We start from the raw sequence: 15,370 nt of genomic DNA, 5'->3' as shown, positions 1-15,370 counted from the left end.
TTATGATGATTATTATTATTATGTACAGGTATGTAGGGAGGAAAGGATTTGGGGCTATAGCAAAACCCAAGCTTTTTAACATATGGAGCATCAGTGTTTTCATCTTGTTTTGGCACTTCTTACACCTCATGCTGATGGTGTGATTGTGGTTGGTTAAAGTACATCTGGGGTCCCCATAGCCTTACTTTTCAGGGGCTTTCGGACTCTGTTACAATTTGTTTCTCCCTTTTCTGTTATAACCAAGCACGAACTCTCAGTGTGAGATGTAAACTGATATGCCATCTGTATGTTAATTGATTATGTATCACCTTAAAAACCCAGTGTTAGCCAGGCTTGTTGTGCTGCACATCCCCCTCCCATGGCTGCCGTGGTGCCCCTGGCTGTGTCTCTCACACGTAGGTGTACATATACACACAGATTTGTGTGTGCACACCTCTGGGGTGCTGCTTTTTTCTTGAGGGCACCATTCAGCCCCAGTGAAGGTTGCAGAGCACTCTGGGTTTGTGTTTGCACTCGTGGATGTGGATGCCATGTCTCAGAGCACAAGTGGCTCCTCCTTTTGTGCCTGAAGTAAGCTGTGTTAATGTGGAGCAGGAGGTGTAAATGGACCCAACAGCTACAGTCTACTCTCAACCCTTTTTTGGAAACCTGCAGAAAGCAGCTATATGTATTCCACCAGAAAATGGTTTTAATGTCAGTTACAGTAGGTGAAAAAGAAAAAAAAATCATGGTGTGTTTCATGTTCTGATTGAGCGTGTCTGAGGGAGGAAGAGCAACAGAGCAAGTTTCGTGCAGAAGTACCTGCGAGAGGAAACCCCAGTGGCCAGGACAGGATGGGAGAATTTGGTAGAACTGCTGCTTCAGAGCAGCAGACTTTGTGTAGCTGAAGGTATGACTGCAGGTGTTACATCAGCTACTTAAATTGCAGATGCACAATGACTTTTCATGCAGTAGCATACTTACAGGGATGAGGATAATATCAGACCTATTGGATAAATCAAGAATTTAATTTTCTATGGCTAAACCTGTTGGGAAATGAAGAGGCCTGTTAAGATACTGATTTTCCCATCCCACCTCTAATATCCAAATGACATTTTACAGGAAAATGGTTACTCCTACTGACATTCAGCAGAAGATAGCCACTGTTGAATCAGTTGGTCTTCTCCAGCAGTTCTTTTGGGGAGGCAGAGGTGTTTTGCTCTCTTGCTGTCTGACACAGAGCTTTTTCTCATTCCTCGCACAGTCAGCGAGGATGGGAGTGAGCAGTGCAGGGTCTGCTGAAGGAAAAGCAGAGGAGACAGTCACTTCAGACTGGGACATATGGTGGTTCTACTGTAATGCTGGTGGAGCCTGTTAGCTAAACTGCTCTAGACACCTTGAATTCATTTGACAGGATTTGAATGATAACACATGTTTTGTTAAAGGAAAAAAAAAAAAAAAAAAACCAAACTTATCACAAATCAGCCCTTTTTTTATTAAAAAAATAAAAAAAATTGTGATAAGACCTGGTTTTCTTTTTAGTAAACAACAACCAACCCAACCACTAAAACTTACTAACCAGTAAACTAATGAAAATATTAACATTCAACCTTATTCAAGTTATCCAAAGTACCTTAATAGAGGGCAGGTGCATTCTTGACATATCTGGTGTTATAGGATAGATTCTTTCATTTGTCGAATATTTAGAAGAAGCCTTTCATTTAAAAGGAAATGAAGTCTTCTAGAAAAAGTGACTTGTAAGGGGTAAAACAAACAAACAAAAAAAAAGGAATGAGGCAAGAATAAACTTTCTGTGTGGTTGGCAATCTGAGAGCAAAACTGTCATGAATTTTTTCAGTTCCCAAAAGGGTAATCTGAGTATGTTTGATTAAAAGAATTGAACTGTCTCATCACCTGAGCTAGACATAAAAAGTTATAAAGAATATTAAATGAAGATGTAGCAATATGACATATCCCCATGTTTTTTTCTCTTTGCCCCTCTCTCACCAGACTGTTGATGGGAACAGAAGAAGGAACAGATGGTGGCACCATCCTGTCTCGGCACCAAATACTGCCCTGGAGTTCTACATGGTGCAGAAAGCATCCCCGTGTGGAGAAGCAGATAGTGCTTCTGCAAAGTGTAAGTGTCTGCTGTGTTATATTCCTTTACAAAAAAAAAAAAAAAAAAACCCAAAAAAAACAAATCCTATGTCTTTCTTAACTGGAATTTTCACGAAATTCCTTCCTAAATGTTATTTAGAGATCAGAGAAAAATATCTGCTTTATAACTTGCTATGGCCATTCACGATCTATACTTTCTTCCCTGTCTGCCATTCTACCCTTTTGTCCTTCCTTGCACCGACTGAAACATTTTGGCTTCATTTTTTATAAGTTCTGATAAACCTTTCATAATAGATTTTGGGTTTTGCAGCTTAACGATATCGAATCCTTCCTAAGATTTATTGTCAGTTTCACTTGACCTGGGGGTCAGAATTTAAAACGTTTGATGGAATTTGTTGCAGAATCAGGGAATGTTGTGAAAGTTGCTATTTTTGGTTTCCGTTTCACTGTATCTAGAAACTATAGATTTTAAAAAATGAAATGATAAGTAATGTTTTCTTGGGTGTTTAAAATATGATGAGTGTCTGTTTTTCATGAACTTTGGTTTCTGGACAACCTGGTTTGTACTATTCCTGATAAAAAGATGCAAATACAGCCAAGATTTTTGGCTTTTAGAATTCCTTAAAAAAACCTCACCTCCCAGTGAAGGTGTAGACTGCCACAGTGGGAGTTTAAGCTCTTGGTAATCGGTTTGCTTTTCACAGACCCTGTTGAAGGGTTCAGAGACCCTTCCAGCTGTCCTGGAAACACTGCTCTGTACAACCACATGTGGTTGCAGATAGGGCAACCACTGTATTGGAGCTGGTGTGGACCCAATGTTTGTAGGACTCAGGACTCATGTTGGCCCTGGTCCTGTGTAAAATACACAGCCTGGGTTGTTGGCTTTCTTCTGCAATCTCCTGTTGCACACATCAGAGTCCTTCGGCTGTCCTACCACTCTAGCTAACCAGAAGAGGCAGCCCTATAGCAGTGAGTGGAAGAGGTGCAGTCTAGCAAATGGTATTTCATCCAAATAGGGCCAAAAAGAAATTAAGTTTAGCAAAGAAAACAAGTTTCATCAGTTAAGGCAATAAAGCACAGTCCCGGAGCAAGTCAATAATGCTCAATTGACAGCCAGTCAATATTTGTACTGGATTAACTTTTCAAGGAATGTGGAGATTTCGGGGGTTTTTATGTAAACACTGTAAATAGGTTGGGACACTAAAGCACGTTTACAAATACCGCGTGTCAGATTAGATTAGAATCACTTCCAGGAAGCAGGATTTTTCCTACCACGAAAGAGACGTTTACATCTTGTGAAATGAACACAGATATAAATTTTTTGTTCGTCAAATATATTCAAAAGCATATCTGGGCAGATCTCATGTCAACGCTGCACAGAACACTTTAAAGGACAACTTCTGTCTGAGGCCAGATTCACTCATCTTCTACATGCACTGCTCCAAAACTCTGCTGGGTAGAGCTATAATTCAGATGGCATTATGGCTGCAACTTGATTAACATGAATGCTGTATGAATTGATTTAAATTTTCAGATTAATGTAATGGGAAAAGCTATTAAGAAGTATGCTCAGTGTTTGTGGTACTTGCTCCTTGCTGAAGGATCAGGCAATATGAATAGAGAGGACTGAAACGAGACCAAAATGTGCTGGTTTCTAACACCTGTAGCAGTGTAACACTAGGCTCTGTCCGTTTGTTTACAAGTCTTGCAGCTTTTCAGTGGCATGTTTAGCACCTGCTTCTAACCAATAAAAAAATGATTCACCATTTCCAAAACTGCAACCTAAGTGGACAAACATTTCATGAAGAAAGTACAGTTATTTACAGTGGCTTTTTTTTCAAGACATTGTCTCCAGTTTTCCTGAGTTGCTTCCTTATTATAAAGGGCTTGAATAATTTCAAGGTTGCCAGTTTTCTAGAAGTAATGGAGGGTGGTTCGGCCTGTCCTGCCTATCCCCAGGCATGGAAATGCGGGCAGGCAGAAGCTGGCACTGCCCAGATTGGCAAAACAGCACAAGCACATCTGATTTGTGTATGTGAAATGCATGCACAGCACTAGTGAAATCCACACAGGTAACATACCTCCAAGAACCCCCCTTGCTGGAAGGTAGATAATGGGATTTTATTGTTATTCCTTTTATTTCTCCTGCCCTTGTTTTTTTTTCCTTACAGAAGGTAATTAGGCCATAAACAGAGGTCTGACAACTAATTTTATCTGCAGTAAAATTAATATCGTAAGCCACAGATAATTTTAGTAAGCAAAATTAAAAAATATATATTTTAATGACATTTTAAAAACACAAAATCTAATTTTTTTCCTTCTGAACTTTTCATACCTCGCTATTTTGATACGTGTGGAGATGCTCACTCATTTAGTGAACAAATGTTCTACTTCTGTATACTTCCTGTCTCAACAGCAGGCCTTGCTGGTGTCGGCCTGCGGTACGAAGTTGCTTTTCATTTCCTTTCTCTTGTTCTCTGGTTCCTTTCAAAGAAGAAATGATCTGAGGGAAAAGACATTGCTTTTCTTACCTCTAAATTTTCATTGACATTAATAGGAGACAGGTGGCCAAATCCCTGCACACAGCTTTGAAAAGTTAAGTTGCTGCTTTTTTTTTTTTTTTTCTGGGCAGATTCTTACTTTGCTGGAGCTGTGAATCCTCTGAAAAAATATTAAATACGCAACCATACCATGTCAGCAGTGCCTAGAGAGTTTATCTACAAAATTATCATCTACCTTCCAAATCTATAACCCTAAAATATTGATTGGTTAAAAGGCAGTGGATAAAGATTAAGGCACCACAGCAGCAGATTACCCTAATCAAATAAAAAGACTATTAACAGAGCTGCTCACAGTTCTGAAGATGTTGGTTTGAAATACAGATGTCTTAACCAAAGTGCTATGTCTCATTTTTTGAATGCATTTTTGAATGTATTTAAATAAATTACCAAATAGAAAGAAAGCAGAGAAAAACTCCACACATTTCAGGCAGTAAATTTCAATTTATAATAAAATTATTTTATGCATTTCAGTAAATAGTTGAAACTTTTAAAGGTCTATTTCATTGGATAGTGAGAAGTCAAGCACTAGATTCTCAGCTTAGAGAGCTCCATAGGCACATGTGTGATTTTAAACCTGTGATTGCGTGTGTGTACATCGACGTAAGTATGTGTGTAGTAAAAGATGGGAATGGGGTAACTGCTTGAGGGCAAAGCATAGTACCAAAGCCAGTACTTCTGCTTAAAGAGAGCTCATTTTCACTCTATATTTTATTGTTTGGGACTAGTGTTTCTAGACAATGGATTTTTGCTGGCAAGATTTGATGCAATATTTACTACAAGCCAGGTCTTGCTGGTTGGCTGGGGCCAAAGCAGTCGGGTGAGAGGGTGCAGGGGTCTGCACAGGTACCGAGTGGCTCGCAGGCGGCGTATGTGGTCTGCTCGAACCCAGCATCATGAATCACATCCCCAGATTCTTAGTTTGATTTGGAGCCCTAGGATCCATTAGAAAATTGTGCTTGCTTAAAACAAGCACAGAAGCATAGGTTCAACTGGTTTTGAATTTGTCACAAACATTTTCTTTAGCATTGAAAGCCATATGCTTATTAATGTTCTCTAAGTGTAAGCTACTGGGAATACTACTTGGAAAAGAGCAACATTTGTCACAAATGCTTTTAATATATAGTGGGAATTTTTATCCAGCCAAAGGCTGAGTTGTGGTTTATCCTCTTGAAAGAATTTCCCATTGAGTGACAGATAAGCAGAGATTGAGCTAATAACCCATGCCCTTGGTTACTGAAGTCATGGAGACAGGAAGAGAAGACAGGGTGGGTAATGTATTAATTTTCATCAGTTATGGACAATACTATTAAATTACTGACTCTTGTTGAAATAATGTGTCACCGATTAATAATGTCATTTCAACTTCCTAAACTTTCCTACCTAAAAATTTTGATTTAAAAATGAAAGATTTAAGAATGCGTTAAAAAGGTTTTGGCGGTATAACTTATTGGTATGGAAGTCTTTTGTTTTTGTTTTTGTTTTAAGTTGCACCTAATTTCAAGTCACAGTGTAAATGAGGTTTTAAAAGTTTTTAACAGCGATGTAGATAAATTTGGAATTAAAATTGAGATCTGAAATGTTGTGTTGCTCCACTTTTAAAAATAAGTTCCCTTCTCATTTGCAATTAAAATGTCTAGAATTTGCATAAAATGTGTGAAATTAGAGATAATTGAAATACAGTAGCTATAAATATGTCTACTCCATTTGAAAAATAAATAAAATGTCCACTAAAAGGGTGCGAAAGCCATACTCCCTTCTCTTGTTTCTCACATTTGGATCTCTGGCATTTTTCACACTTTTATAGCTAATTTTTATTGCAAAACAATATGTTACATTCATAGCAGTTGTGGGAATGCAGAATAGCCCCTGGCAGCTCTGTAAAAAATGGAATGTTAGGAGCACATTTAGAAGAATACAGCTTTCAATTTCATCCACAGCATCGATGTTGTGGAATCATATTAAGTGTGATCTAACAAAAAAAAAAAAAAAAAAAAAAAGCAAATGTTATGGAAAATACTCTAAATAAGCTATTATTTAAAGTATATTCATTCTATCCTGTTTCTTATGTTTTCATAACATAACAAGTTGTCATGATATAGTGTGTTTTCAGGGAGCACAGTGCGAATCAAAACCCAGGTTAGCGCCGTTCCTTGGTACGTGTCTCGAGTGGCACCGCTGCGGCTCGGTCTGCAGCTACGCCTTTCTGCAACAGCATGAATAAACACGGCCCGGTTGGACCGTGCTGCAGCATGGCAGTGTGGGGGCCTGGGAGGGGACCCTTGGAAGAGCATTTCCCCTTCCTGCACTGGAGAAGGACAGCCAGGCCTGCGTGTCTGCCCAGGGAAGGTTTCACTTGCTTTTCCACCCTGAAAGCCAGCGCTATTTCATGCTTTTGCTGATGCCCGTTTCCGAATAGCTGGTACGAGTTACTGTCTGCCAGCCAGCAGGCAGTGCTAGAGGTGATGCCTTCCTCCCCGTGCAGTGCCATCCCCTTCACGTACTCTGATCTCTGCTGGCCCAGTCTGTTAGCATTCAGCTCTAATCGCCAGATCCTTGGTTTTTTGGCTGCAGAGCAAAATGCTACTGCTGTGCGACCAACTTGGCACAAGGAACTGTATCTTTCACAGATAATAGAACTGGAAAGACAGACCTCTACCGTATTGTCAAATTATACCTTATTAGTGTGTGCTCTCGTGAATGTCTGCCACTAGAGTCGAGGAGTATCTCACATACAAATTGTAAAGACATTTCTCTAACTCCAATCTTGGAACTCAGAAAAATATTATTCATATAATACCCCATGCATCTTTTTTAGTGAAATTGCACTGTGATGTCCTGTCATTTTCAATGCTGTGCAGTGTTTCTGTTACTGGGGAACACCAATCAACTTCAAAAGAGCTGCTTTGGTGTAGAAATGGGCAGCTATTCAACTACTCTGCATCCAACACAAATACCCACCGCAATTTGATGTAATTCACACAAAACTGAATTGGAAGGCCTAGGTGAAGGTTACTGCACTGATTCGTCAGTGCTCCCTGTCCTGTAATATTATTTCTGGAAACCCTGTTTTCTGGAGGCATTCCTTGCAGAGGGAATTATGCCAAAACAAAAGAGTTTCCGTGCAGGTACTATCCTGAGGCTAACAGAAATTCAGCAGGTTTTAGTGTCAGTGGCTCCTTCAGTACTTCCTCCCCATCCTCTGTAGCAGTGGGTATCATGAGAAATTTTGTTGTGCCCTGGCTTGGGAATTTAATTGTTTCTCTACCCTACTTTTCCCTCCAGGCCAAGTATATTTATTGGTAAATAGCCATACTATATTTTTTGGCAGAGGTGTGGAGGTATACAGGACTCGGGTGCCTCACTTCAATTCTTACGTGATTCCTGATTTGGGGATAAGAATTATGAGGAGGAGACAGTTTTCCAGGATGTATTTGAGGAGTGCTGAAATGTTAATGCATTAAGACTGAAACTGTGGGATTTAAATCACTACACCGAGTAGCATATAGTACAGAGAGATTGATCCCAGAAAAGTACCAGAGAGGTTGTGTCTCATACAGGCCTAACCACTATGGAGTCATTCTTCAGAGACAGACCAAGCGACAGAAGAACCACAGCCTTACCTGCAAGGTGCCTTTTCATACGCGCTTTTTTCTCTCCTTTTAAGTTGTCCTCAAGGAAAAATAAGAGCAAAAAGTCCCTGTGCTTCTCAGTGCACATCTACAGCACTTCATAAATAATAGTAGCTGTTTTAAAAGCAGGGGACAGGCAGAGGGTTACAATGGATGAAAGCTAGTTAGTGAGTTAGCTAGATAAATGCTTAAAAGAACAGCAGCAAAGATAATCCTGCATTTATTTCTGGGGGATTCACCAGATGACCCTTTTCTGTCTTTCCCAATCTGTGTTTCTTGAGTCAAAGTAAGGGCTGTGCAGAAACCTGAAAAACAAACCTGTAAATTTGGGGTGTTCCTGTGATTTGTGAGTGTCCCTCCTTTGGCTCATCACTTTAATTTCTGAGAATCTGCCAAATTTTATGTCCAGTGAGGAGTGGAATTGTGAGTGATCCATTGCAGAGTGTCTCCCTGGCACAGGCAGAGACTAGTTTGCTCTAAACTTACTGAGTGACATGTGCAAAATTGATCATTTCAAGAGCCTTTTGTATAACACAAAACTTCAAGCAGAGAACCCAAGGCATTTCCTTTCATCAACCTGGTTCTAATTTGATCAAAGCACTAAAAAATTCAACCCGCCTTATTTCCTGTCCAGTTCTTTTACACTTTACAGCACATTATATATCAATCTCATATCCCTGAATTTTAAGAAGCAACCAGTTATATAATTGGATCAACAGTTGCCAATCACTCCAGCACAGCACTGCATTATTACTAAGCTGACTATAATTTTGAAGCTCTTTTTTATTATGCGTATGACTATATTATCACTGTATACATATTAGGACAGCTGAATGAGCCCCTTAAGGAAAATAAGGGTTCAAATAACATTGACAGGGTAGATAGACTAACAGAATTGAGGATTCACCCCTGTTACAACTGTATTGCCTCATGGCACCTTTTCAGGAGAAAGGAAAAGCACAGTAGCTGTGTGCTTTCTATTAATCCTACCCACACATCAGAATATTGCAGCACTGGTGAAGTTGACCATCTTGTCTGCTTAAGCAAATTAACAATCAGATGTGTTTTCTGGTCTCAAAAGTAACAGGTCACATAAGAATTTTGCGTTATATGGGTCTTTAAATCCCATTCCTTCAGTCTCTAAACTCCCTCCCCATAGACGCACGCACACACAAAAGTTCAAAACAAAGCCATTCTGGCTACTGCGTGTGCAAGGTACCTTCCTGGCTCATTGTGCAGTTGTCATTTGCATGTGACAAAAGCAAGCACTATTTAATTTCAGTAATTTACACAATTATATAAGATTGTTAAAAATGTTACGTAAATAATATTTTTCTTCCCTTAAGCCTGAGATGTTAGAGTTCTTTGAAAGACCTTGAATCTTGTCTCAGTAGTACCTCCATAAATAAAACTGAGTGACAGCCTTTTAGAAAACTCCATGTTTTTCACCATTAATTTACAGATAAGCATTGTTAGTCAAATAAGCATTTAATGCCCAATAGCCTGAATATTTCAATACCTTCTAGCAAACAAATAAATAGAATGTACACAATGGCAAACAAATTATGGAATATATTCCATACAGTTGACATATGAACTCATAACCTCTTAGGTAAAGGTGAATGACTATTAATGTAATTTCACTATTATAAGGAACTCCCTCCTTATTTTTGTTCATATGCAATTCATTTGTATGCATTAGCTTGAAAGAATTAAACCTGTAAATCATAGCTTAGGCAGTAATAATAATACGAAGAAAACGGTATGATTTCTTCTGGCTTTGACACTCCAAACTCAGGTACTTACCAGTGCATACCTGTTTCTGGTTTGGCTTTTTGTCCCTCTCTTTTTCTCTCTATGTATACACACAAAGACATTAATATTTGTAGATGCTTTTAGGTATATATATGCTGTATATGAACATATAAATGTGTATATTTACAGTATAGACATTTAAAAGTGCACTCACTTCAGATATTTTACGTATGTGTAGGCACAGACACAGACAAAAGCATACATGCGTAAAAATGTAATGTCTCTCCTCAGCAGTCTGATTCTATGCCCTACAGAACTTCACCAGGAAAAACTCCGGAGCAAAATGCAGCTTTAAGCATCTCACTGTAATTAAAATAGCCCAGGAATTTTCAGACAAAGTGATAAAATTCAGGTGAGGAGATGCCTGGATTTGGAAGTCTGTGGAGTTTTCAGAAAAAGAGTCTGATTTTACTTGTGTGGGTGTTTTTTTTTTTAGGGGGGGGTGGAGGGGCAGAGGGAGAGGATGGGAGATGGTGGTGGTACCAGTGTTCCCTTCATGTTGTGTTTATTTAAATCTCAAATCAGAATAGGTGCCTGGCCCTTCATACCACTGTGTGTTGTACACAGGCTGATAAAATGAAGTAAGTGGGCTTAGCACTTTTGAAGCCTGTTTTACAGTACTGTATTTTTCCTTTAGCAATTCATGCTGTGTTTTTAAGTAATGCAATAAAACCACTTCACCATCTTCCTGTATAAAATTGATAGTTGCATGAGGAGCATGGTCATCTTCATCTGCTGCTGCACTCTTTCTTAAAAAACCCCAATAATGCACACACACAAGACAAGCCCACATGCAGTTGAATAGCATGTGTATATGCAAGCAAGCAAACAGAACTAAATATATATCCTATGCTGCAGGGACTGAAACTGTATAATCCAAGAAACAATCCTTGTGCCCTCTTACTGCCCCCCCCTCCAACCCTAGGATAATAGGAGAACAGAAATTCCCATTTTCAGACTCACTACAGATTAATATGGTTCAGCATAGATACTTATTTCCCTGATAGTTTCTCATGCATCTTCACAGTGAAGTTGATAGAAATTACTACAGCAGAATGCGTAAAGCAGATGTTATCCCATTAATTAGCTCTGGACCTGAGCAGGCTCAAGACTTTCCCATTTTCAGGCCGATAGGAATTGGTCCCAGTGAGCGTGCTCCATATCCACATTTAGTATCATCTCATAAACAGCACTGAAAACACAGCAGGCCCTTGATGAAGATACATTAGCTTATTTCTAATTTAAAGTTATGTTGCTTAACCTTAATGTAATTGGTCACTGGTGACCAACTGTTTGTATAGTGAGTTGATGACCAAAGAGATGTAATAAATTATAAAACTTACTGCTTAAATAGAGGGAACGACTGTTCTGTTAAAAGCCTTGCATGTAATAATGGTAAAATAATTACACCTCAAACAGAAGAGCCTTGGATCAGATAAAGCTAACAAAGTCTTTCAGATGAAGGTGTTTTCAGCTTGCTTTAAAGGACATGTATAAAATTATTTTTTTTTCCCTCAGTGCAGTGTCTTATGTTGGCTGAATAGTCAACTTTCAAAGCTCAGCCTAATATTGATTAAAAATAAATTGGTAAATCAAGATACTTTCTTTTTGAGGGGTTGCGGGGATTAAAGTAATTAGCCAATTTCTGTGGTTAACAAGAAACAAAAGAAATTTGCACAAATAATTATATTCTGTGCATCAATTCAAAGTCACTGCTAGACATGTGTTAAAAAAGACTTGATTAGCTGGTAGAATAACCAGGATAATAATCAACTATGGAAGTAAGTAATTGACACAACTTTAATGTTTAATAATGAATAGCATGCCAGGGGCAAAATAAAGGGAAATCTGCTTTCTGAGAACCAGTTCAGACCTAAAATTTCTTAGGCCAAATGCAGCAATTACTTGAGACTCCAGAACTGCTTCTGTGGTATTGTAGCAAAAGTAACAGGTGTAGTTAAATTAAAAGCACACAAGTGGTTGTATTAAATCTTGTGGTTTCTATATGCTGCAATTTGACTTCAAGTCTTTTCCCTGCAAAAGACTTGAAGGTTGATTTTAAAAATGCAGGAATGTAATGAACACCTACTCTTCTATGTATGTTTTTCGTTTTTCAAATGGCATTATATTAACAAACTGTTCATTAAATCAATAAGAGTCAGGAATAAGTGTATGATTTCCTTGTCTCAGAAGCGATAATTTCTCTCTCTAAATATTTGCATTTAAAATTTGGGCTACCTCCAAATGCCCTAACTTCACAATAAAGAAATAGAGTTTATTTTTTTTAATTCTCATATTTCATTTCTTACAAGGACCTTCCAATAATTTAAACTATTTACAGTGCCTCAAAGATCATTATTTCCCCATGACTCCTCGGAGAAATATTGGAGCCACTCTATTTACTGCTGACATTAGATTTACCTTTGAAGACTGGTTTACAAAATGGAGACATTAGGATGTGAAAGTCATTATTTTTTTTACACTGCTTGGAATGCTAAGTTTTTGTGTTTGCTGTATTAGAGTAAACATTGCTATAGCTACTCAGTTTGTTATGGAAACTTGAAAAGCAGATGCATTAAGGTATTTTGTTTTTAAAAACACAGGGTTCTTCATAAGGAAAAATATAAGTACTGTTTGGGGGCTTGTCACCAATGTATATTTAAAAACAACACCCCCCAAACCAATGAATAAAAATTCTTTTTGGCGTTCTAAATGGAGGTAGAGAATTGCTCAACCAATAGAAAAGCAGGTGTGGTAACACATCCTGATTCTTATAATTGAGGCTGTAAAGAAAGATGAGAGATATGTGCACTGTTTGTGTCACAGCAGTTGTGATCTGTGAAAATAACTTCAGAGCAGCCTTTCTTAATATTAAAATGACTCTGTTGCTGTTCAACTAAAAATCAATACGGCTCACAATTTTAATAAGGAACATGAATCTGAAAATGTGTTTAGTATCAGGTTATATAAACACACCCTAATGAGATACTATAAAATCCATCACATTAAAGGCTGGTTCCTACAAGGTATATTAGCTAAAAATGTTCAATATATTAGGTCAGTGTACAACACTACACATAATAAAGCAGGTCTGTCAAGGCAAGATACATGTTTTGCCCCTTAAAACTGTTATGTTTTGCACATTTTATAAGGTTCTTTGAATACATGAATAAGATAAGTTATTCCCATCTCTTTCTTAAGCAATCTCAGAAATGGCTGTGACCTGAAATTGGAAATCTTGTAAACACCCATCCGAAGAAAATGTGTGCAGTTCTGTCTTAAAGAGATGGTACATGTTTAATTATCCCAACTTCTTCTAGGAGAATACTATTAACATGCACATTAGCATCGTCCCATTGGTTCCTCCTGCTGCTCCACCTTAGGGGCAGCAATAGGAGCTAATCTTATTGCTCCCATGCGCATAATAATGAAATTTTGTCTTGTCTCTAAGGCAGTGTTCTTTGGTCTAAAGTACAGCAGGAAACATTTCTTTTTTTAGAAAATTCCTGACCAACTCGTTTAAAAAGATTTTAAAAATTAAAATTCTTCCTGTGTGAATACCAGAGCCTGCAGAACACATTGCTTTGACTTGCGAATCAAAATTAAGCAATTGTGCAAATAAATTGCTCTGTATTCACATATGGAATACAGTATACTGTAGCTGTGGGTGTATTCAGCTCTTTGAAAAACTGGAAGCCGTGGATTTTATGTTATTTTTTCCTGCAGTGTCCATATAAGCTGTTCTCTAAAAATAACATAAGAACAAACAAACCGATATGGTTTTAATATAAAATACCTTTGCCTTTTTCTTGCAGTGTTCTACAGATTATAATGGGGAGAGGAAAAAAAAAAACACAGGCAAAAAAATACATGTGAATTCAAGGCTACTGAATTAAGGGAGGTTGTACCAACATTTCCCCCACTGTACATTATTTGTATTCAAGGTTTTTGAAATGACATTGTAATCTGATGATGCACCAGCCTATTATATTGTCTAGCAGGACAAATATCCTTGCGTTTTCTCTGTAGAACTAACACAATTTTTCCATGTCAGAGGTGCATAATATCCTGGCGGTCATAAGGAATGATGCTATTAATCCTCTTGGGCAATCTCCAGGTCTGATTATTAGGGAAATAAATTTGCATGCTGCATATGAGCTAGGTGAATCACCGAGAGCACAAATTATATTTCCTGACAGCAAGTTAGAGAATGGAGCCACATCGCTTTTTTATCTTTTTTTTTTTTTTTTTTCTCTGAAAGCTATAGAATTTCAATTCATTACATGAGATTGGTTAGAATTCAAGTCTCTTTTTAAGTTGATATTAAGTTGAGTCTGTTATCTCTGTGAAGGCTAGTAGGTTCCCCTGAGTATCCACCTAATCACTACTTAAAAAAATCGAAACGTATAGTTAGTGTCATGATTTAGGTACCAGAGCTACTTTATTTATCAGTGCAGAGTGAGATAATTTCAATTTGAGGCTCTGTAGCCCTCATGAATTTAACCGTCTTGAAAGCTTTTTTTCCTCTCTCTCTTTCTTTCTCTGCCCCTTTCTCTCTCCCTTTTAGCATGCATATTGTAATACTGGTTATTCTGGGCACCTGTTTCACTGTTCTCCATGCATTTTTCAGGCTGCTTTATTTATCATATCATATATTTTATTGTATGTTTTGAAGATTTTGGGGTGAAATGCTATTTGGATTTCAGTTAAGAAATTTGGCTGTATTTTCCGTGCCAGCAGTGCTGCCAGGCATTTCTGCTTTTCGTATCAATGATGAATGTATTTTTATTATTTTTACTGTTTGGCATCTGAGCAACCTTTTTGCATTATTAAATCTGAACAGGGAGAATGATAGCAAATGAGAAGAGAATAAATGGCTTTATGTCCTGATGTATTAATTAAGCAGACATTTATTATAATCAGGGTTTTATAGATGTTGTAAAAAGGTATTTTTTCTTCCATGATATACATCCACGTATGTTAACTTTTGTGAGCTGTTTTGGAAATTTCCCAGTTTAATATATTTCTTTTCAAAATCCCGATCACTGGTGCTGTTCTGTACATGCAGACAGCAAGCACAACCGAGCCCTGGGGTAGTGAGTATAGATGGATCCAGCTTGGAATTGAGTGAGGAATGTCTTGATTGAAGGTAGTGGTCTATAAATCCATATGGATCAGGTACAGCATTGAGTTTGGGGAACTCTGAAATGTCTCCTGCTGCTACTCAGTGGAGCTGAGCAAAGCTTGAAGACATAGAGAACATCT

The 15,370-nt window shown here is 38.0% G+C and overlaps 1 long non-coding RNA gene across 2 annotated transcripts in view; it reads left to right on the top strand.

The window, feature by feature from the left end:
* LOC116960813 overlaps positions 1–15,370 on the top strand; it is a 517,030-nt gene that overhangs the window by 352,144 nt on the left and 149,516 nt on the right. For both annotated transcript variants that reach the window (XR_004406602.2, XR_004406601.2), the window contains exon 3: positions 1,990–2,119. This is a non-coding gene — a long non-coding RNA (uncharacterized LOC116960813). The remainder of the gene's footprint in view (positions 1–1,989; positions 2,120–15,370) is intronic.

The sequence above is a fragment of the Tyto alba genome, unplaced genomic scaffold (genome assembly GCF_018691265.1).
Source record: "Tyto alba isolate M040663 unplaced genomic scaffold, T.alba_DEE_v4.0 Super-Scaffold_16, whole genome shotgun sequence".
In the NCBI taxonomy this organism is placed as follows: domain Eukaryota; kingdom Metazoa; phylum Chordata; class Aves; order Strigiformes; family Tytonidae; genus Tyto; species Tyto alba.
This window is presented reverse-complemented; position numbering and strand designations above follow the sequence as displayed.